The following is a 25,738-nucleotide window of genomic DNA, read 5'->3' as shown; positions in this document are numbered from 1 at the left end:
AATGAAAGGAATATGCTTTTGTATATATGTCATTACTTGATTTGATTGTCCCACAAACATAGGGCAGAAATGGATTTCAATGACAAAATGTGATTCATAAACAATAGTCCATAATTAGCGCCATGAGATTAAGCTGTTTCAGGCTGCGGACATTGCAATGATAGCAGGTTGTTATGGATATGAGGTTGCTATGGATGTGTCAAAGGCAGTCTGGCCTTTAGCTTCAAGGCGAGAAATTAATTTTGCAGCGTGATTCTTCTAAATGACCAAGCAAGTTATATTGTTGTAGAAATGGCTTTCCTGTCACCATAATTCTGCTCTTTCTATAGATGACCAGGCACAAGTCATTCCTATTGTTGGGTCATTAGGAGAAGAGTAAAGCGACAAAAGCTTTATCCAGACTCCTAGCCCTTTATAAAGTAAAAAAACAACATATAAAAGCTATTATTATCATTCATAATATATAAAATATTACACTTATTTTTATATTTCCACTGAATTGTGAGGGTTTCTGACAGGTTTCTATTGGGAGGCCAATATTTGAAATCTATAGTACTGCCAAAAAAAACCCAAACATTAGAAACCACATAATATAACAATGTGAAAGTTCAAAGGTCATGTTTACATGTCATATCAGTGATTTGCCTATGGAAAATCCAAGACGCTGTAAAAGGATTACATCATATGCAAAAGTGTTAAGCCTATGGAAATGGACCTGTATGTTTGTCCAATCTCATGGATTCAGGATTGCACAGGATGAGAGTCCTTGAATCATACAGGACTCCTTGTCTGCCGGCCAAACTGCTGCATGGGCACTATAACAGTTATTACAGTACATATTTCTGTATGATGCAAGGTCTCGCGTCTTGTGCAATGTACTCACTCCGTGGGCTCGGACAGTATTCAGCCGGCCATATGCAAGGTTGACACCTGGATTTATGACATAAAAGTGAAGTGGATCCACACATGAATCTGGATGTAGCTAATCCATGTCTTTTCTGGCATGAAATTTTTTTTTAAATGTAGGGAAAAACCTTCAGAAGAACTCCATGTACTGAAGATAGAGAACCTTCAGTATCACAAAGATTTTGGCACGGAGTGTGTGGATGCATGTAGTTATTAGTGCATATAGGTTAAGAGTGGTATCATGCAGCTTTTTAATGAATATCATTAGCATATTTATCATTATAACTCTGCAGGACCCATCCTGTAGACACTAGGTATATATGGTCCATTACACTAGGACATTGTTGAATCAGGAGCATTTATACCTTTTGGCTCGGGTGATCGCTCGGCACGCTCTGTTTTACTACTAAGTCACTGGCCATGTCTTAGTCTTGAACACTTGAACAATCTTCTGAGAGAAAATAGGGATTAAAACTCTGTAACCAAAGTCATTATTAAAATATGGATTAAGATTTGCACTAGGTCTCTTCAGAAAGCCATATGAGCCCTGGATACAGTGACAGTCAGAATATAGGATTTTTTCTTTCTATACCCTTGTTCTTCAACCATCAGGACATGGGGCAGCACGGTGGCTCAGAGGTTAGTCCTGGGTTCAAGTCCCAGGGTCAACATCTGCAAAGAGTTAGTATGTTCTCTCCGTGTTTGCGTGGGTTTCCTCCGGGTCCTCCAGTTTCCTCGCACACTCCAAATCATACTGGTAGGTTGATTAGATTGTGAGCCCCATTGAGGACAGGGACCAATTTGGCAAGTTCTGTGCAGCGCTGCGTAATCTGTGTGCACTATATAAAATAAAGAATTATTCTCTCAGTGTCCCTTTTTTGCTAATATTGAAGTGAAGAGGCCCTTCAGCATCCACACAGCTTTCCTCTAAGTAGTGATGTGGAATATATTCCTTTGTTTCATAGATTCTGCTCAAATAAGCCATTTTTTAGACACCGAACCAAATTCAAAACTGTTTGGAATAAACTTTTAAAACAGCGGATAGCTACTGCCATATTTCATCCTAGTGCTTAGCGAGAGGCAATGGGTACAATAGGAGCAACATTGGTTCGTACCCAATAGATTCCAAAACTTTGTCAATGCTTCTGCGAAACCAATCTTAAATTATTCGCTCATCCCTACCGCTAAACCATGTACAACCTGGTTTTCCATTTTTATTCAGCTTTATTTCTAATGTCCTACTACCACACTACTATATAATTCGTCTGAGCTCTTCCTCGTCACAGTTTTTAACATTATAACTTCAGTCCTATAACTTTCCCGCTCTTTCATGTTTGCAGAATAACAAGTTTTCTTCCTCAATAATCCTGAAATGTGCAATCATATTCTATTCTATCTCGGCTGCTGACGTTTTTTCAGGTTTGTTTACCTTGCAGCTTTCTACTCTTTTAATCTATTGAAACCTTGCTGTGAGAGAAATTATCATCTTTTTACAAGTTAGGTTAATTAAATGCGACATGCAGAAAAAAACCCCTGCATTTTCCAAGGATGGAATAAAAAGGTTACTATGGATGTAGTGAATGTTTAATTGTTTTATCTGTGGAAGGCTAAACATAATGTAGGGTACTGAAAACCTGCAACCACTTACATGTGTATTGCTTTACAATGAGAACTTTAGATTGGATTGTGTTGGATTATATAGGTTAAAGACATGTTTATCTTAGCATCTAAGACACCTTAGACATCTTAGCCTTGAGCGGTAATGGAACCTCTAAGCCATGATGTAAAACATTTTTCCAAAGTAATTAGCACCTTATGAATGAATTATCAATAAATGGGATAGGAAAAATAATGGGATTAACGGGATTGGAAATTCTTGGGGAAGAGGGCTCCTTCTGCAGGAGCCCCACATATGCTACAGTGGTAAGAGACAAAAAATGGGGCAGCCAAGGCCCAGGCCCAAGTTGCATTGGGTATAAACACAAATAATGTTGAGAGAGTAGAGGGTCCTGTCCTAGATACCCACATATTTTGCTATATTCATGTCCTCAGGATCAGTGTTGGACTAAACTTCTTCGCTGCTTAGGATGAAACTTATATTTACATAAAGCAACACTCTAATGAAGACATGTGGTGCTGGATAGACCATTTGGGGTTAACGCAAGCTTTTGCTATAATTACAGCTCCTGGTTGATAGAATGTCAAAACCCAATTGCCCCCAGTTTCGCTTCCCCTAACCAGGGTGGCAAACTGCTGAGCATCGGCTCCGACTAATCAACTATTGATGACATCTCCAGAGGACAGACCAGCAGTACCAAATCCTGGCCAACCACTTCAAGAGTAAATTAACTTTCAGCATCAATTAAGACTTTAAGACATTAGGACCACCTGTTTTGGGGATAAGAAGGCTGGTATAAAGCACTAAGTGACCTATTGGGCCTATGTGTTATCTTTGTTGTGGTTCCTCATCTTTTATTAATATATTTATGGATAACTGTTTATAAATATATTCTTATAAACCCATTTCTGCAAAACAAATAAATCTCTTTGGCCATGCTGTATGGAAGATTGTGTACTATATCATTTTGATAGATACCACTGCCAATCTATACATGAAAATTGGAATTTTATTGACCTAGTTAAGCCAAGTAAAAGGTTACTTGGTAATAAAATCAATGCTTAAATACCACTCCCATGTTCATTACAACATTATTACCTTTATCTAATAATACAGTAATATGTTTCCCTTTTAATTTCCCAGTAGAGGACCATTCTTACTAACCAAAATTAACTTCTGGCACTTAATTAATTGCTACAAACACATTTAATCCCTACAATCATTATATCTTGATTATTTTCTACACAGTTTTGGATTGAAATTAGTTCTCCATTTTAGATTTACAGGCATTTTAATTTTTCCTGGAAGAGGAAATGAAAAAATGATTCCGTCTTTACTCCGAAGCCTAAGCCTTCAACCAAAATCGTTAAATTTACTGATGGTAGACTGCCCAAACTTACTTGCTAGGGGTGGCATGGTGGCATGGTCTTTCTTATATCTGGGAACGGGCAGATTCGTCTAAAAAAGTCTGGAGATGAGCCAGAGGTGCTCTGGCCACGTCATCGGAGCACATCTTGGATTCGCCATCTGATTATTTATGCTTCTCAGCCTGGTCCTGCCTGTCACTCGTGCAGACAGCTGGTGACATCACCTCTCACCAGATATCAGATACATGAAGGCATATCATAGGCCAGCCAGCATGACCCACAGAGTCCCGATGTAGCATCAGTGTAAACATTTGCCCCTCAAAAGAAACAATGGGGCACATTTACTAAGAACAGTGCAGTCTGTACTATGTGCAGTTTGCCAGTGTGCAGAGGGCGCCATATTTAACATTTTGCATGTTAAAAGTGGTGCATGGTCTGACTAAGCACTGGAAGGCCCCTTCAGTGCAGAGATTTGTGTTGCATGAAAAATAGTACAGTTGCGACACAAAAGGATTGCATGCAACAACATATGTGGAATGGACACTTCTAAAATACATGTGCAAGCAGTTTGCACTAGAAATAACGTGCAGAAAACTGGCACAAGGTCCATAGTAAATGTGCCCCAATGTAGCTAAGAGATAAAAGCTGGATCAGCATGAGCAAAATGGACTCTAAAGCTAGTAGTATAGAATTGCGGTGTACTATTCTACTACCTGGAGAGTCAGTTTTGGCCATGCTGCTCCAGCCTTTCTTCTCCTAACCACGCTGTATATATTCTGGCTCATTCTTATATGCTTAGGCTAACATCATTCATGCATAGATTTGTGGCAATTAGGGTTCCTTAAATCATACTATGAGTGATGAGTCCATTTTTAACTCCCTTCCGGCCATAATTTTGGGTAATGGTTCACTCTGAAGGAGTCTTTTGTTATAAGCTTCATCAGGAAAGCATCTTTCCTCGACTAAGATGTACAATTTATTTTGCTAATCCTACATGCTTGATAGACCTATGTCTTCTAAATGTATCGCAATTCATCCAAACAGCAAGGATTAATATCCTCAATTTTATTTGATGCTTTGTTTCTTCTAGTGTCTCTAGACTGAATATTTCCGTATGCTCCAGAGTCTAGATGTTATAGTGATCTATGCCACATATAATTGAACTGGCTTCTACATATACATTATGCTTTGAGTAGGCATAGTTTTATAAGACAATAACCCTCCGTGAGAGTGAGGCTTTAGTATCCATGTGGAATTCAACTTTTATTCCATTATTATGCAGCCTGGCTACAAAATTTCAATTCTTGGTGATGATGTAACCTGGACACCAGTGTTTCCTGATATGTGGGGTCGTTTCATTACCAATATACATTTTAAGGGATTTATTTGTATATCACCCATGTCTCCTCACAAGATAACCCAAGACATACAGATCATCAGTGTCTGTCCAGTCAGCAGGGAAACAACTCAAAATTTCGGAAAAAAAATCTATTTTCTTAATTTTCACATTTCCTCAACTCAAACTTTCTTAGTTTTGTTTCCCAATACATTGCAAAGAAAAGGCTACCATAAGCCAACATGACATTTTCCAATGCTCTGCTTTCCTAGGTACTCGAGGGGAGTGACACACTTCTCTACACTAAATGAGCACCATTTTGCACACTTTTTCAGAAAGCTACTGCTAAGACTGCTAAGACTCTGTTAAAGAATTGTGATACTGATGACTTATCCTTAGGATAGATTATGAGATTGGCAATGGTCAAATACCAATAGCAGGACAGTAGAAAAGGCCCAGTGGAGCTGATGTACCATATTTTTCAGACTGTAAGGTGCACAAAAAAATCCTTTGATTTTCTCAGAAATCAAAGGTGCACCTTATAATCCAGTGCGCCTTATATATGAACCGTTCTAACAGACAACAGCTGCCTTGAACTGTGCTCAGGTCTGCCACCTGCTGGTCATTAATCCATACGATCAGGTGCACCTTCTAATCCTATGCGTTTTATAGTCCGGAAAATACTGTATTAAAAATGCCCCGTTGTGCTCCAGTCTTAAGGTTTAGTGTAGCCAACATGTTGTCTGAATTATTAAAATTATTTGGATCATTAAGATTATTTGGAGGTTCTGACCTCTTACAAATTCATGTGCTGCACTCATGCTGGAATTAAAATCTATGGCAGTCCGGACCAGGTATTTCATCTATAACCAGTGCAGATAGATATAGATAGGGTGGCACAGACAGATATAAATGCCCAGGGAGAGCAGACTGTTTTTGGAATTCTGGAGTGATTTTTGGCATCCTATGTACTGTGGTTGGTAGAATTTGTATTGTATAGCATAGTGATTGTCATTGTTATTGGTATTCACCACCGAGGATGAGGTCCACTTCCTTCCACACTGCTTCAAATACTCAGCAGTGAGGGACACTAACTTCCGGAGACTCTCAGATCTCCTCCCGGCTTCTGCTCCATGGAGGAGGGAGAGAGGATCTCCATCCTGCTGGGGGAAGAGGACACCACAATGGCTATAATATGTCACTGCCTGTCATAGACTGAGAGACATGTGATATACCATGGACTACGACATATATGATAACATGAACTACTATAACCCACCAAACCCCCATGTCCTCCTTCATCCTGTTCCCCATAACCATCCACCCCACCTTATTCCCCACAAACCCATATTTTATAAATGCTTTGGCAATGCTAACTTGTATTTGGTCCTGCCAATAAAGCTTCTTTGAATTTCAATTTAGATATTATAGATCGTTTGATCCATACGCCCTGTTCAGATGTGGCACCTGGAAAGGCACAAACTGAGCTGTACCTTTATGAAAGGAATAATTACCACATTAAGGCTACATTCACACGAATGTATGGGGGGCGTGCATATATATGTGCCGCACCATACCATTCCGTAGCCCATAGATAGATAGGACATGTCCTATATCTCGGCGGAATACGGCGCCGTGCTCTGTGTATTTCTACCGAGAGGGGGAGGGGGTAAGCAGCGCTAATCCCCTCCTCCTCTCCCCGGCGCCGATGTATACTGCCCGTACTATGATACAGTTGGCATACATTGTGTGAATGTAGCCTAAGATGTATTTTTTACATTGAAGTGCTGCTGCTTTCTCTTATCCTAGGAGAACTTAGACTTTGGAGAACTTGCTGCCAGGACTTCAGTTTGTACCCAGGTTTTGTCTTCTGAACTGAGCTGCTTTGGATTTTCCTTGGACAGATAGACTTTTTTTTTTCTTTTAATCTAAATAAAGTCAATTTCATTTCCTGATTACAGTCAGTACAGCTATTGATCTAACTGTTACCTAGATATGTGGCAATTCTACCTACTCAATGACATATGGAGTCACAGTAGACCCTGTATTCTGGATGTTACCAATAACAGGCATTGTACGTTTGCTTTATCTAATGCAGTTAAGGAAATTAATCACGCTGTTTTCATGCAACTAAAATCAATAGAACAAGCAGAGAAAAAAGCCTAAGTACATTGCTGAGCACAAACAACTCTAGTTATAAATGGAGGCTAACAATGTCTGCCATTCCTTTCATGCACATATCTGAACCCTGGATTATATAAAGTATCTGCCAATGATAGGAAATATCTCCTTGAGCATAATTCCTTCAGAATAGAGATAATCATATAGCAAAGCACAGATAAAACATCATAATATCGCATGATATGAGGAGAGTTGGTGGATACATGGATGGATGGATACATAAACAAAGTAGGTCAGACATCACCAACTTCATCATCCCCTTAGATGCATGGTAGACAATCAGCTCTGTATTTTGGGCTTGAGAACAAAAAAAAGAAGTCCCCTTTAAAAAATAAGAAGCATCTTAAAAAAAATAAGAAGTATCTTATGCAAAACTAAAGTTTACTTATTGGAGCTACATGCATGGACCATGTATTAGCCCTTATAGGGGTCTTTTTCGGGACTTCTTCTTTGTGTAGATTGACAGACAGACAGACAGACAGACAGATAGATAGATAGATAGATAAAAGTTCAATCCAGCAGGGTTGATTATGGAATAAAGGATCCACTTTTTTCACTATTTTTCACTTCCTGGAGCGCTGTTGCATGGATATATTTAGAGGTTCTGAAACCTGACCCTGGTAAACGTGCACCCACCAATCTGAATTGTTTGGTTGCGCTGCTTGGGCCTTCTTTTATATAGCTAGATTCTATGGGGCACATTTACTAAGGGCTTTGCGCCACACTTCTGTCAGACTTTGCACATTCTTGTAGAAGAAAGCGGCTTGCACAGGTATCTAAGAAGTGTTTGCACCGCTATTGTATCGCACGCAACCCTTTTGTAGCGCAGCTGCGTCAGCCTCCATGCAACACGCATTAGGGGCGTTCCGGCGCTCGGTCCAACTCCATATTTAACACGCAAAGTTTGTTCCATGCCTTATGTTAAAAGTGCACCACAAAAAAGTTGATGAACTCTGTCGGGACAGTGCAGGGAAGAGACAGATTCATGATTTCTAGCGCACGTAATTGTGCTCCTATATATATATAAAGATTGATATAATATAGAGGGAAGGATAGATAGATAGATCGATAGATAGATCAAAAGTGGCACAACATTACAGAAGCAATTTGGGGGTGTAAGCCGCTGAAATCCACCAGGAATCCATGCAGCTATAAAACCCCCCAAAAAATGGCAGCACTCCACAAAAACAAAATCAAACAAAAGTTGTATTAATCCGAGAAAACAATGTTTCGGCTTACAGCTCTGAAGCCTTTCTCGAGGCCTTTCTTAATCCTTCTTTTGGTTGATTTTATTGTGTGGAGTGCTGCCATTTTTCATTTTGGAGAGACTGATAGATGACGATAATGATGATGATGATGATGATAGATGATGATGATAATAATGAAGATAGATATATAGATGCTTTATATTGAAATATAGATATGAGATGGATAGATAGAAAGAAGCCTTATAAAGAAAGATATATATGAGATGAAGAGATAGATATAGACAATAATGTGAAGGTTTATCTTGCTTTAGGAAATATTATGGTAACAAAAGGAACAAGTAGATGTATAAACAGGGGAGATGTAATGAAACATGCAGTATTTATTCCCTTCTTCAAAATGAGCTCCAGAGTAAGCGGTGCTATTAATAGATATTTATGTGTCTAGGCTGCTGGTACGAGCTGGATACAATTCCTCAATATCAGGAAGCACCAGCGTGTATAGCATTGTTTCTACAGATATATCCGATATGTTTATAGCATGGACCACTATAAAGAATGCATCATGGATAATACTAATGCAATGCCAGGGGAAAAAATGTTAAAAAGCTTCCTCTTTTAGTTACTGCATTGAAAATCTGAGCATGGTCCATTGGTTAGACTCTGGCTGCTGGTTCTGATTCACTGTCCTGCTCCTACCTTTCTGTCTGTTCCCTGCCATATACAGGATTAATATAGGGATGTTGGCAGGCTCACCACCGATTGTGTACCGCTTTAGAAACTGTGATTACTTTTTAGCCTTGAGCAGTGAATATTCATACTTCTTATTTGCAGAAGCCGCGAGAGTGCCAGGATTCTCAGGACTCTCTGAAATTCGGGGAGAATTGGCAATGCTGCTCTAATTACATACTGTTCAGTGTGTCCTATCTACAGGCACAACGCCATTAGACAAGTAGTCACACATACACACACATGCACAGGCGCACGACACCCTGCCACTCAAACACCATTAACACTTCTCATCCCCCCAGCAGTGCAGAAATTAACAATTTAACATATCCATCCACCGCCAACTCGTAAATACACTATTTATGCTTTGGGAGAACCTTGGCTGTGTGTTTCAGTCTAGGAAATACATTTATCTCGCCTTGTGCAGGGTAAAAATTAGATTGTAAGCTTCCAAATAAATAAGGGATCAAGCTGCGGCCTCATTGTTATGTGGATAATACAGATTTACAAATGGTAAATGTATAATAGTCATAATAATAGCAACATCCTTGCAAATCCTCTGCAAAATATGGCTCCTTTCACCCTCGCTAGTTCTTTGTAATAGACCTACTTTTGCGAGTCCTAACGGAGGTTTAGGAGCCATGTGTTTGGGAGATTGGGTGCAGTATGATCAGAGGGTAGACACTAGGAGCTGACAAGCAGCACGGGCCAGGAAAAAAAATAAGAGCTAGAAACACATATATATTATCCTCAATTATTAAAAGGAGATGTGAGGCAGCTGTACGGCTGCTGTCCCAGCTCTGCTTTCGCAAGACCCTTTGAAATTCTAATGCGCTGGCTGCTCAGCTAGGAGAGAAAAACACAGGAAACAAATGAGCGAGAACAGACCAGGACTGCTACAAGCCCCGATGATGGCAGCTCCAGGGTCACAGTGCATACGATAACTAGAACGTTCAATATTCCATTTAGAATGTTACCGCCATCCGAGATGTTTGCTTATATTGCTAACTGCATTCAATGTGAGGTCACCTATGATCATTTCGGAGTGCTGAATATTTTGATGGTGTGCACACTGCCTATTTGTGTATTACTTCTTATTTCTGGAAATGTATGATAACATTTCACACCCATATGGCTATTACAGTCACAGATTCGGGGCTCATGCATATGAACTTGTTGTTAATCCATGTGTTAGATACTGTTTCAACAGCTAACACACATCCCCATTTATTTCTATGGGCTCATACACACACATGTGACTGCTTGATCCACAAATTATACAACAGGCAGAGGCGGATAAAGCCTGCCATGGGCCCTAGGCTTTATGAATATTATAGGAAGTCACTTCCTACATATGAAACTAGAATCAAGCTTGAAGTATGGAGGATGCGTTCCTTCTGTCTGCTCTAAATCTGTGGTTTCAGGACCTTTGGAAGACTTCCTGAAATGGCTCTTGTGTGTATGTGTTTTGAGAGCATAAACAGAAGAATAAGGATCTCACGGGTGAAGGTCCTCCTTAGTATATTATTCAGTGGGTGGTTTGTGTGATCATGGATCCCTTAGAAGGCTTGGACCCACTACTGACAACCGGTCCTATTCCTGCCAAAGTTTGTAGCTTGGGCAGTCTTTTATACTGCCATCGGGGCTTGAGCAGAATTTACATGCCAATGACACATAGGCCACAAGCAATGGACCATGGGCCCGTTGATTGGGGCCCTATATTGAACAGGTTGGTGTGCAGGAAGGCTCAGCCTGACTTTCACATAGGGCACATTTAGTTACATTCCCGCTGTAGTTCACGAAAGTGCAGTGTTGCGATGCACTAAGATCGTGAGCCCAATATCGAGCATGTGTCGCTTCCATGCTCAGGTCTTACATGCACCATCTTTTTTGTGGTGCATGTAAGTGCTTGGGTATGCAACACGATTTGAAAGTTAAAACCTGCGCTCAATCCAATCAGTCAGATCGACCAACAGCCCCCCCCCCCCTAAAGTGTGTCGCATGGAAGCCAGTGCAGCTGCGCCAAAAACGGATTGCGTGCGCCAAACTCACAACGCAGACACTTGTTAAATACCTGTGCAAGCCGCGCAATCCCCGAAAAAGGCACGCAGTCCAATGAAAGTGAGAAGCACAACCCTTAGTAAATGAGCCCCATAATGTTATAGCTCTAGCAGAAAAAAATATTAATATTTTTTAATACATTTAGTGTAAAACTATAACTGCCAGTGTAAGTGTGTCAGTAGGGTAGGTTTGACAGGTTGTAAGGCGGTGGTAACCTTGCACCTGGCTGGTTAAAAGCTTTTATTGGAAGTGTTCGCCATCACAACTGGCCCTTTCAGGACAGGTAGAAACATCACAGACCTTGCAAACTTCACAATCAATTTATGGAACATTTGAAAGAAACTTTATATGTGAAAACCTCTAGAGACAATATAATGTGATTTATACTGTTACTGGCAAACATTGCATTCAACACATATTCAGGGTTACTTTGTAGATAGAGAATGCACAGGAGCCACCATTTAGGTGGACATTTACTTTTTTGACAATGTTCATCTGCACAGAAAAGATATCCACAGAAAAACAGGCAAGTAGAAGCAGCAATGTGTGAAGGAGCAAGTCCTAAGTCAGAGTGCACCCTTCAGACTGGACCAGACTCCTCCTCATCATGGGGGAATACAAGCCAACAACTTTCTTCAGGAGTTCTGCTTCCTTGAAATTTTTTGCAATTTATTATGTCAATAGCTATCCTTGGCTTCAATTGGTCTACTACTCTCATTGACCAGTCTTTCAAAAAGACAAATGCCACTGCTTTTATCCAGTTTTCCAAAAATCAGTTATATAATGAATGCTGGTTAAAACTCATGGTCGCCAAGTGCCTCTGTTCCAGTACCCCCATGAACTTTGTAACATACACTCCTAGTCATGACGAGGTGAAGCACCGGTGTCTGTCCTCATCTGTAGTACACTCACCACGCTTATCCTCCAGACAGAGCAATGTTATAGTTCAGCAACTATTGCCTATTACAGTCCTCATTTACACTGTGAGATTGGTATTGGGAAATCACTTTATCTCCCCTTATGTCATGTTATCTGTCTGTAATTGGTTTATAATAAGGTCACAACTCTTTCCCTTGTCCTTTACAAACTGCAATGTTCAACTGAAGCTGCGAAAATGAGCTGTAACCCAATGTGGTTTCATTGACATATATTTAATGGGAACCTGACATCAGGACCCGTTTTCTGGCTCCCCTATGTCCCCATAGAGAATATGGTGCATATAGCCAAAGTGTTTTTACAATAAAACTGGCTTTACCCAAAAAACAGATAGGTTAGATCAAAGCTTTACTATCTATATGCAGAGCCGTATCCCCAGTCCCATAGGACTGTTTCCTATTATTCATTTGCAAGGCAATGCAAAATATTGTAGATCATTCTACATTTAAGTGTAAAAAAACAACAAGTCTTTCTTCCTCCAGAAGTGGTCATATGGTGGATACTTTAATTATCTGTCATATGATGTTAGGTGGTGCATGGTCTTGGATGAACATGATCAAGCGGCCCTTTGATCACAACGTGCTTACTGACCATGCTGTGACTATAAGACGCATTACGTTGCACATAAAAGGATGAATTGGCGCAGTATTGAACAATCTAAAAGTACCAAATTCCAATAACCTAGGAAAGGGGAAACAATGACAGTATCTGAGAGTTGTATTTCAATCAGCCATGACGTGGTCCCCTACTGCTCAGTAATTAGTATCTAGCTATGGCCATGTAATTGGCTACTGTCTAGCTTTGATGCTCAGACAAGCGATGTTGACGGCAGCATAAATTTCTACACATTATTGGCCACTGATCAGAAACAGAATGATAAAAATCCATAACGGTTATAGCCTTATCATTATACATACTGAACAACTTAAGTTAATCTGCCATAATAAAAATATATAAGTGTAATGATGCCATATGGCAGAGAGAAAAGCCATTATAAAGACTGTGACTGGTAGATCTGGAGTGACCTTGCGTTACATTGCCATACACACTGATGAATGGATGATGTGTAGTACTCACAGATACTACTAGAAACACTAGCCAATCATCAGATGTTTCAGCCCCTGGACCCACAATGATCATATAAAAGGCATTCCATGTACTTAGTAGGAATGTCAATGTATATCATACAAAAAGTAAGAGAAGCTGTCACTTCTCCTGTCATGTCTGTTATAGATAATACTATAATTTACCATGTAATAAGAGTTCTAGAGCATCTTTTCCTTTAGAGGGGGTATTCCATGCCAGAAAAATAAGCACATTCCTTGCTCGATTCAGTATTTCTATTTATTCAGGTCCTGCGACGCGCAGGACCTTCTGCATACAATGAGTGGCCCACCTGGACACCGGACACCACTTTTCCAGGGGACTTCACTTCCTGTGTTGACTCCTGGTCCAAGAAGGCCAATCCTTGGATGAAACAGTTTCTGTGTCCCTCTCAGAATTTCTAGACAGATGCACTACCTGAAACTGGAAATGTAGGCAGAGGCTGGAACCAGGAGCCAGAGGAGAGTAATTATGTGTTCTCTTTTTGTTTTTACCCAAGCCCCCTTAAACTTTCTTCTGTCATTCCTGTGTTATGTTTTTTGAAAATGTATAAGTAGATTGACAATTGCCCATTGCAATCCCCTTTGTCACTCTGGCTCCAACATTGGAAACACTCATTGGATATTGTCAGAGTGGTAACACCCAATTGGCAAATTTCCAGATTCTTAAAAACAATATAAAGAGATATGATATTTTGTGACTCTATCCCCTCTTATCAAGAAGTTCACCTTCTAGATCTGTCTTCACTGAGAAGGAGATGAGTGCACAAATACAGAGGTCTCAGAACAGATAAGATTAAAATAGTCTGGTGAATCACTAGAACATAATTCAAATCTACAAGGCTCAGTACTGCTAAATCCTGCTGAAATATTACTAGAAAACAGCTAGAAATCTGCCACACATTTACTGTTCCCTGTTGTGTATATGTGTCTATGTCTCTCCTACTCTGACCCCCCTCCTCCCTCCATAGACATTCACTGAAGGCAGACTTGACAAAGAAACAAAACAGATTAGTATAAAGGAGAGGACTAGTAAGAGGAGACTGTGCACTTTTCTGCCGATATGTTAGATTAATATATTACAATATATTAATTAATGATATTAATTATATTCACTTGAACTATTTATTAACAGTAACTCCTTAAGGAGGTTTTCCCATCTGGGCATTCACATTAAATTTAATTTATCTGCCATACATATATTTCTTTAATTGGATTTTATTAATAAAATTTACCTGTATGAGGATAATTTCCCATCCATATGGCCAGGTTGTCCCTTAGAAACAGGATAGTAGTCTTTGGATACAACCAGCAGCACAAACTCCATTGAGTCCCCTCCATGGATTCAGTGTTCATTACCACAAGGCGACTGTGGGACGTGCAGTAATTCCTGACCATATCATATGGAAAAACTATTTGTTTCTTTGTGCAAAAAAAACAGCAGCAGTGGCCGTATCTAAGGACAACAATCCTCTTTCTAAGGCACAACATGGCTGCATTTGCTGGAAAGTATCTTCATACATCCAAAATTAAATTACATCCAATTGAACAAATGTATGTATATGGCAGATGAATTCAATTCAATTTCAATGCCCAGAGAACACCCCTTTAAGGCCTTATGCACACAAACATTTATTTTGGCTGTGAGATTTTTTTTTGCAGCTAACTCGTGGCCTCATTGGGCTCTGGGAAGTCATTTTCTATTGAAATTGGTGGTGTGAGCTGTGATCATGCACCGATGTCAGACAGACCACAAACAGGGGATCCGGTTCTGCATGAGACCCAAGATAACAGCTACGAAGAATATAGATAGTTCCTTCTACAAACATGTCAGTAGATGTGACTTGATAAAGTATACTGTATACAATTACAGAATACAGACGGTCCCCTACTTAAGAACACCTGACTTACATACGACCCCTAGTTACAAACGGACCTCTGAATGTTGGGAATTTACTGTACTTTAGCCTTAGACTACAATAAACAGCTGTAACAGTTATCACAGGCGTCTGTAATGAAGATTTAGTGTTGATCCTGGTTCTTATGACAATCCAACATTTTTAAAATCCAATTGTCACAGAGACCAAAAAAAATTTGGCTGGGGGTTACAATGATAAAGTATACGGTTCCGACTTACATACAAATTCAACTTAAGAACAAACCTACAGACCCTATCTTGTATGTAACCCGGGGACTGCCTGTATAGTATTTTACTGTTACAGAAGTTTTTGTGTCCATCAATGGTTAATAGAAAACCATTTTTTGCTTCCCCGGTATATAAAGCATGATGATTTACATTGATACTTAGTTTATTTTCTTTTTATAGGACTAAAATCATCTTTACTTTTGGATTTGCAATTATCTTGGATTCCATTGCAGAGACATGAAGTGTTATTTCAGCCAAGAACAGTCCTTTGGGTTCTAGTCCAGAATCATTATTGCAAGATGTGCATCAGATTGACATCAATATTTACTGATCCGGAAAACTCTATATTTTTCTATTCGCTTATATCCACGCTAGCAGAGTGATACATAGTGCTGGATACATGCAATTTATTATAATTTCTTTTCTTCGATTTCCGGCTCTCTTCAATGCCCTGGATACAAAGTCTAAAGTGAGTAAGACAAACATCTTAATATTCACGGTATTTTTCATATTTCATATATTCTGCCTGTCACAGGTCATCTTCACATATTAAAGACTTCACAGAAAATCTGGGCATCCCATATTTCACATGTTACTGGGATGTATTCATAACTTGGTTTAGTGGAAGGAACATTAACTGTCAGCTCTGTGATCAGCGGGTATTTATTACGAGTGGCAGAGCGATCCGATTCCTTTGTTACAGAACACAGATTATGCATGTCAAAAAGAAAAATTTTGAACATGGGCTTTAGATCATGTTGCATTTGAAAAGAAAAGGGTGAATAAGTGAGACTTGATAAATTTCCAGTATAATTTTTATTCATTTCAAATGTATATCAAAATATTTCGTTGTGGTAACTGGATCGTTCTTATCTGATCTTCTAACTAGACATAATGATAAATAGTCACATTTTGTACGCACCCTGCTGCCTCTAGAAGGAGCTAAAGAGCTAATGTTATACTGTGTATGCAATGATCATAATAATAAAAACAAGTAACCATGTAGTATACAGCAATCTACTGAGCGCCCCCCTAGGAGTGGGAGCAGACAGCCATTCTCTTAAATATTTCTATATTCTAAAAATAAATATATATTTTAAAATATGTCTTCAAAAAATCTTGGAAACCTCTTGATATCTTCATAGTATTAAACTACATGAAGGATGAAGAACAATTGAACTCATTGTTTGCACATGGCTTATATTTAGGGATGTGATCTACAATTTATCTATGGTCCTGGATACGAGACACATCTCTTGCCTTAAAAGCAGTTTAGGATGCTGTTTTCTCCCCATGACCCCTATTACTCTGCCTACTGTAGCTGTGGCTTCATCTGTCACAAGATTACCAGGACATCAATATCTAGAGTTGACTTCTAGTACAGTAAGGCCTCCCATCCACATTACATGAATATCATTAGGAGAGATATCTGTTGGCTGAATTTTCTATTCATTGGGAACGCTAAGACCCTAAAATAATTATCATGTACAACAATCATGAAGAAAGAGATTACAGGCAGTTCTTAAGTTGAATTTGTATGTAAGTCGGAAATGTAGATTTTATAATTGTAACTCCAGCCAAATTTGTTTTGGTGTATGTGACAATTGGATTTAAAAAATGTTGGGTTGTCATAACAACTAGGGTTAACAATAAATCATAATTGCTGACACCTTTGATAACTGTTATAGCCGTTCATTGCAGCCTAAAGCTAAAGTACAGTAAATTATCAATATCCAGAGGTCCGTTTGTAACTAGGGGTCGTCTGTAAGTCGGGTATTCTTAAGTAGGGGACCGCCTGTATTAGTAGGTTTTAAGGAAATCTACCATTTGTTTCAATGCATTGTAAACCAAACATACCTTGAGAATGCTGGATCTACACTGATGCAGAAACATATCTTGTTTAATCTCTGATCTGAGTGGTTTTGCTCAAAAAACAATGATAAAAGTCAGGACCTTGGGAAAGCTACACTGCATCAGTGTAGCTACAACCTTCTCAAGGTATGTTTGGTTCATAGTGCACAAAAGCAAATGGTAGATTCTCTTTAATGTTATTATATAAGACTATTTTAACCATTTTTATTCATCCTGAGTCTTCTCTTTTATGTTTTCGTACATAGTATTCACATTGCAGAATACCTTATCAATGAAATACATTCTTAGTGGACGGTTATTCCCTGCAGAACCACTACATATAATTGTAGCTCTATCCATGTAATGGCATTTCGTTAGATGTAACCATGTTGTTCCAGCCTAATATCCATGCTCCAAAACGAATCAACGTTTCATCCAGGTTCCCTGGTGTGTCTCACAGTGGAGACATATTTTGGAGAAGTGCTTTACTTTACATCTCGGCTCTACCAGGAATCAATGTGCTGTACCACAGTTCCTCTGCAACCTCCTCAAATTCAATGTCAAGTGTCCTAAAATTATTCTAGCACATTGTATTGACAGGTTTCACACTGGAGAGGCAACATGGGTGCTTCTCCTGTAAATGTTTTTCCTATCATTAGTCTTCTGACATTGCTGACATGAAATCATTATATGTTTATAATGGGAGCACCACCGATGCATTTATGCAGCCACCAGACCCCATTTGTGTTTAGTAGTCGACAGCGTGTAGAGAAGAATGGATCATATTATCATTTTAAATTAAAGATGATCATCTGAATTGGTTAGCATTTCTCAGTATGAAGAATGAGAGAAGTCATTGATTTAGGTGCTCGCTCCATCCTACCTTCTCCATTTACCTTTCCTGGCAGTATCTGTGTTCATTCAATAGATGGGAAAAGCATCATCGTAAACTAATGTATATAAGTGGCACTGAACTGTCCAAGGTAAGTTATCTCAGACAGGTCTGTCTGAGCCATAGAGAAAAGTACATCCTGTTGGTATTACAAATGTATTAAAAGGAAGCACTATTTTCATGGGCAATACTAAGAATATACAAGTCCAGTAAATACTATTTACATGACTTATGATCAGCTTATTAAAGGACATCTACCACCAGGATGAAGTATTGTAAACCAAGCACACTGACATACTGGTGTGGGCCCCCTCTGGTAGGATCTTTTCTTCTTTTATCTCCCTGTGCCCTTATTTTTAAGAAAAAAGGCTTAAAAGGGTATGCAAATGAGAGTATCCAGGCTTCATAAACAGAAAAGGAGCCCGGAGTCCTTTGAGCTCATTTGCATAATTTTATAAGCCTTTTTTGTAAAGACCAGAGCATAAGGAGCTAAAAAGAACAGCAGATCCTGCCAGAGTGGACACACAACAGTATGCCAGTGTGCTTGGTTTACGATCCTTCATCCTGGTGGTAGATGTCCTTTAATGAGTGTGGGCTAAACAACCTTTTGCTGGATGCACAAATATTACTTATCATAAACAATCTAAAACCTTATGGTGAGACTAAGTGCACACAACCGCATGGTTCCACAAAACGGTGGAAGTTTGCAGACCATTGAAGATGGTAGGGGTGAGTGCTCCCAATAGGAGCCTGCTGGCTGCGAGTATGGGCAGGAGTGGGACCTGCTCTACAATAAGTTCACACGGCTCAATCACGGAGCATTGAGACACAGTGCATAACTGGTGAGCAAAATTGTCTCATTACTTTAAGACCTAACTTAAGATAAGAAAAGGTTTCCTATGTTTTAATCAAGCCATGGTCACACATTTGCACTGCCATTCTGTTTAGTCTGTATGAGACAGAAGGAAATAGTTAACAGCTTCTTCATCAATCTTTATACTCTGAATAGATCAGCAAGATGTGCATATATTACTGCATGTAAACAAAATATATAGAACCCCAATTCTAATGCTCAGTGGGGATCTCAGTAATTGCAACCTCAACTTAACAGACACTTTTGGAATAAATTGTGATTGTAGGACAACCACTTTAAGCTGTAATCCAAGAAAAAGGGTGCAAATACCCAAATCATGAAGTAGTCACTTTCTTTCCTATTTTCATGGCTCCCCACAAAGTCCAATGGCTACATAAAACAGTATATACAGGCAGTCCCCGGGTTACATACAAGATAGGGACTGTAGGTTTGTTCTTAAGTTGAATTTGTATGTAAGTCGAAACTGTATATTTTATCATTGTAGTTCCCGACAATTTTTTTTTTTGCCCCAGTGACAATTGGAGTTTCAAATTTTTTTGCTGTAATAGGACCAAGAATTATCAATAAAGCTTCATTGCAGACAATTTTAAGCTGATTATTGCAATCTGGGACTATTTTAAAGCATCCAGAGAGCTTCACCAGAGGTCACAGTGGGCAGAGGGGTCCGTCTGTAACTATGGGTTGTCTGTAAGTCGGGTGTCCTTAAGTAGGGGACCGCCTGTAGTTTCCTATAAAACCCGCCGCGAGTGACAGTGGGGCAGATTTATCAAGCTGTCTGAAAGTCAGAATATTTCTAGTTGCCCACGGCAACCAATCACAGCTCAGCTTTCATTTTACCAGTGCTCATGAATATTTTAAACGGGAGCTGTGATTGGTTGCCATGGGCAACTAGAAATATTCTGACTTTCAGACAGCTTGATAAATCTGCCCCAATGTTTCTGGAGAAAGGTAATACCATTTTACTTGAATTCCGAAAAGGCCTTTAGTGAAAAATTATTCTTTTGCCTGACATATGTATCCAGCAAAATAGGCAAGACAACAGTAAAATGATGAGAAGACAGAGGCAAAACATTGTCCTGAAATTACTGGTAGGAAAATGTAAAAAGTCTAAGTTCTAGGCAAACCAGATTAACGAAAAGCATGGTAATGGGTTATGTGATTGTTAATCGTAATGGGTGATTGGTAAAGAGAAGGAAGCAGAGATCTGCTCATACTAATTTCATGGCTTCCATTTTCAATGGATCTAAATAAATACCACCAAGTTCCATTTTGGCCCTGGGTTCCAGTATCACCAATTTAAACGAAGATATTTTATTTTGTTCTTTGGAAGGAAAGTGAAGAAATCCGGCAATACCTTCTTGAGGCTGAGCTTTCAAGATTACTAGTTCAGGTCTACACTTTTAGCATATTGTTCTTTGATGGTCAGAGCAGATCAAACCATGTTTTCTATATATTAAAAGAATGGGAAATGTGAATGACCTAATACCAGATAAATGTTGTATGATGCAGGTCATTCCTCTGTGCCTTTTGATGGAGACAGCTATGGGGTGGAAAATAAATCTGACGGGTTCTCTTTAAATTCTCTTCAGTTCATCTCCTGCTGGATTTCTGTTGTTTCCTACCACATTTGTTGTGCTGGTTGGACGCACTTTGTGTGGGTGTCCGGGCGAACAACAGGGATTTGGTCGAACAACAAGATCACTTTTATTAATGAGAACTGAAATGTTTCCATAACAGCCTCAGCCTGTGCTCTACCAGTCTCCTGTAATCTGCTCAAACTCCTGACTCAGTCCATTGCCTCAATTTGTGACTCTTTAGTTTCACATCAGGAACAAGATTTCTACATTCAAGCAAAACACTTCAAGCGAGCAAGTGACCCAGAACCTGCAGCGACATCCACACTCAGCTTTGTGATTCACTATTCCTGCTGAGGTGAGCCAGGATGTTTCAGTAAGGTAAGGTTTTCCTGAGAAACCTAATCCTATCGGGAGGGGTCAGCATTGCATATTATTATGGACAAGTCAAGCAAACCAGTCTTCAAGTGACTATTAGAAATGTACCAGAATCTACAACAGATCAATTTCTAGAAAGTCCTCCCATTATTATCACAACTGCAGATAACACTTCTATAGAGATAACACAGGATCACATATTCACCATAGGTGATGATCACAGCTCACCCCCTCTACCTACCTGAAATATGATCTTTATGATATGATACGACTTTATTGATCCCCAAAGGAGGAAATTCTTTCGTACAATGTGTCTGGGCATAGTGTTACATAGATTGAGTGATAGACTGGTCAGTGATGGCAAGCCTTTTAGAGCCTAAGTGCCCAAACTTCAACCAAGAGCAACTTATTTATTGCAAAGCGATTTAAGCACTCATTTATTTCTCCCTGTTCTTTTATAACTTTCAATCATATGCGTCTCCAACCCAGTTTAAAGGAGGAGGGAAAATTTGTCTTTCATTGCAGGAAAATTCTTTGAGTCCTATCTGGTAAACTCCGTTCTGGGGTGATGGCTTGGGTGCCCACAGAGAGGGCTCCATGTGCTGCCTCTGGCACCCATGCCATAGGTTTGCCACCACTGGGCAAGATTTTAGTTAACAGTTGCATTCATACATTGCAAGAGGCAGTTGACTTACTTGTTGCTAGTTCCTTATTTACAAAGTTACATAGGTACAACATGGTTTACATTACATACATTCCGTATTACAGTACGAGAAGGCAGGACGAGGAGATATGCTGCTGCAGCTAACAGTGTTGCGGTACACTAATGCTGGTTTTGGCGGAATGGACACAGAACGCAACTCCGATGGTGTTTGGTACCACCACTTGAGCTGCTTGGGAATGACGGCCAGCGAGCTAAGATATAATGTTCCTTCCAATTGGCACAAGACGCTGTCACTTACTTCACAAGCGCTCCGTGGCCCCAGTGACTGGCGCTCTGTAGCGCCTAGTCAAGCAACACAGAGTTGCCTGCAGTAGGTGTTCTGCCAAAAATTTGATTCAACTTGTTATATCCAGACACCAATTGTTTATGTACCTGTGGCTGCCGCAATGCAAACATCTGAGTACTGTTAATTTGTGTACCATTTTTTTTTACCTGTTGGAAAACTGAAATAAATGTTAAAATAAGACAACAGCAATACAGAATGTCAGTTCCCATAATCATATGCAGACAACCTAATAAAAATACAATCAAGAAAGTAAAAAAAAAAAAATTATTAGAAATAAAGAATATGTGTCAAATCTTTTAAGGAGATAAAAATGTACTGTAAATTCCCTTTGAGCTAAGGTCACTCATCATCAGAGTAATAAGTAGAACCACCTCCAGGATGTATAAAAACTTCTTATGACTCTGTAAATCAATGCTTCTAAGATCATAATAAACAATTGAATGACAAAGAATCTAACTGGATTGTATTTTATTGCCACAGATTATCAATATTTATGACTGCACTGAAAACTCTTGTATTATGACATATTCCCGATGTTACCTATTCTATGCAGCACACTAAGGTTAAGATCACAATACCGTTTAAACCTCCGTCCCTTATCTCTGTAAAGAATGGAGGTTTAACATACCAATTAATAATGAATATTTTCTTAAACTGAACATAAGGGATGACATAAAATTTACATTGATGTCACTGGGATTTTTAATTGATATGTTAAACCTCTGTTCTATACTTTTTTTTAACGAAGGTAAGGAACGGAGGTCTTAGCATATGTTATTCCTCATGGAGACTTCTGAATAAATTGGTGGTTGATTGTTACCGATTGGGGGCGTGTTATTGGACAATTCAAAATTGCCCAATCAGGGCTCATTTGTCAGACAATCTTGGGAAACGACACTTAAACAAGGGGAATGGTAACACACAATTGTATATTCATTCATATGTAATCAGTGGCAGATTAAGTATCCCAGGAGCCCTGGGCTGTTCACATAACCAGGGCCCCTCAGTGTCCAAACCAACATATGCTCGGAAGTTAGGACTTAAAGGAAACCTACCACTTGAAATGGCAGGTTTAAGAAGGGTGAGCTGGTGCCGGAGCTTATTTTTGTTAGTGTTTTAAACCACTGTATCGTGGTTTAAAACACTTTTTAAACTTTATAGCCGGCGCAGGGAGGTACGCGCTCGGCGCTTAACATGCGCGCGGCTACATAGGAAGTGAAGGAGAGCCGGGCGCATGGTAAGCGCCGAGCGCGTACCTCCCTGCACCGGCTATAAAGTTTAAAAAGTGTTTTAAACCGCGGTACACCGGTTTAAAACACTAACAAAAATAAGCTCCGGCACCAGCTCACCCCGGTAGAGACCCTGTCATTTCAATAAAACACTCTAGCTGCACCTAGCTTCCGACGGTCCTGCGTATTCATGAGTGGGTGGTCTGAGGAGGCTGTGACTGCAGCATCAAGCCTGGCAGTCATCATCGGTATCTGGTATGGGAGTGGCGGCCCCCCGGAAGAAGCTGAAGAGAGGGGAGCGCCTGGATGACTCCTAATGAGTAAGCCGGACCTTCGGAAGCTAGGTCCATCGATCGTACCACTACGTGCCTTAGAGTTTCATAGCTTTTCGGTATGTTCTGATAAAGCTTTAACATTTAACAGTGCGATATCTGGGCAAGGGCTAGGGAGCTGCTTACTTTTCTATGAACAGCTAAAGTGTTTTATTCACCTGACAGTTCTCTTTAAGTGCTACTCTATATCCTTAATCTTGTACCGTTCATAAAAGTAATTTAATGATGAACTTCAAACGTGCTCTTATAACCCATCTATTTAGGAAAGCCAATCACATAACTCCATGAAACCGTCCACGACTGCCGTCCAGACCAGATCTCCCAGACAGTATAGGAGATGTGGATGCTGCCCCTGGCCGGCCCGGCCTCTGTGTGCTCTTCAGCTGAACTAATTGGTCACCCCACAAATACCCCATACTTAACCCAAACCCATATAATATACCATTTCCAGCAGCCTCCAGTCCAAAATGCCCCCTTTCCTGCAGCTGCTACCCTTTTGTAGCGTGCTATGTGTTTCAACCCCCACCATATACCACTTTTTACATAGTATGGATTCATAGAAATGAGTATTCACCATGCCCCATGGCACATTGCTTTCTCAGTGGATATTGAAGAGCTAATAATATTATGTATAAACATCAGCCTCCAATCTGTGTAGGAGTAGAAAATGTTTACTAATTTACAAAATGATGGTTAATATGATACTTGAAAGCGGGACCCAGTAACCCCTCAGCACAATGCTTGCAGACATTCAGTATTTGGGGTGCGAAGCCGCTGCCAGCTCCATTATACACTGGACACAAAACATTAATATTCATGGAACATGTGAATATGTTGAACCGGCGATTATGATACAACAGATCAGAAAAATTAACAAGGATGTATTGAGATTTATTGTTTTTTCCAAGGTTACTGGGAAACAAAAGAAAAACTGTGAAAAGTTATATATCTAACGCTTCATAGTAGAAATAGTTACATCACCAACCACCAAAATAAAGCCACATCCGCAAAGTCACATAGGGATAGTAGGACACTTAGGGGTGTGGATATCCCAGCCATTCCTAGCTAATACATCAGAACGAATGCATATATGTCATTAGATACATTAATGAACTAAAATGGGGTTTCTCCTAAGGATAAATGGAACCCCCCACTGGACTCAGGATGAGAAACACAAGTTAGGGTAAAATACACGAAAGTGCTTGATCTGTGAAATCTGAACTAGGTGATGGATGCATTTCTCTAGACTCCAAGCATCAAACTTATATATGATGCAAGGAGCCACCGTAAAATCTATAGACAACGGCACAAATCTTCCATGGGGAAGAAGAGGCTCCATGCATCATTCATAACTATGATGCTGGGAGTCCCGTCACTGGAACAGTGTTCAGTTTGTGAAATCTAGCAGCCACATGATCCGGGTTTGCCTGTGCAGTTTGCCTGTGTAGTGTGCAGGGGGTGCCAGATTCATGAATTGGGGCGCCCGTTCTTCTTTCTGCTCTGACAGAGTGCACCAACTTTTTTTGCTGCACCTTTAACATAGAGCTTGTAACACAGTTCTGTCAGACACTACATGATAAATGTGGTGCATAATCCGACTGTGCACCAGATACCCTATATATAAACTCTATAACATGTTGCCTGCAGATATGTAACATTTTCTCAGCTCCTCCTGCTCTATAACAAGTGGCTAGCAGATATGACACTGACAACAATCTGCTCAGTCCTCCTCCTCTATAACATGCTGTCTACAGATAGGACACTGACTATAATCTGCTTAGCTCCTCCTGGACTTTAACATGCTGCCTGCAGATAGGACACTATGTAACTTTTTCTCAGCTCCTCCTGCTCTATAACATGCTGTCTGTAGATATGACACTGACTACAAACTGCTCAGCTCCTCCTGCTGTATAACATGCTGCCTGCAGATAGGACACTCACTACAATCTGATCATCTCCTCCTCCTCTATAACATGCTGCCTGCAGATAGGACACTGACTACAATCTCCT

The 25,738-nt window shown here is 39.8% G+C and overlaps 1 protein-coding gene across 1 annotated transcript in view; it reads right to left on the bottom strand.

Moving 5' to 3' along the window:
* Window positions 1-25,738, bottom strand: part of RTN4RL1 (reticulon 4 receptor like 1) — a 144,628-nt gene that overhangs the window by 106,007 nt on the left and 12,883 nt on the right. The window lies entirely within an intron of this gene.

Source organism: Engystomops pustulosus, chromosome 2 (genome assembly GCF_040894005.1).
Source record: "Engystomops pustulosus chromosome 2, aEngPut4.maternal, whole genome shotgun sequence".
Lineage (NCBI taxonomy): Eukaryota > Metazoa > Chordata > Amphibia > Anura > Leptodactylidae > Engystomops > Engystomops pustulosus.
Note: the sequence above shows the minus strand (reverse complement) of the source record. Positions and strands in the feature narration are given on the sequence as shown.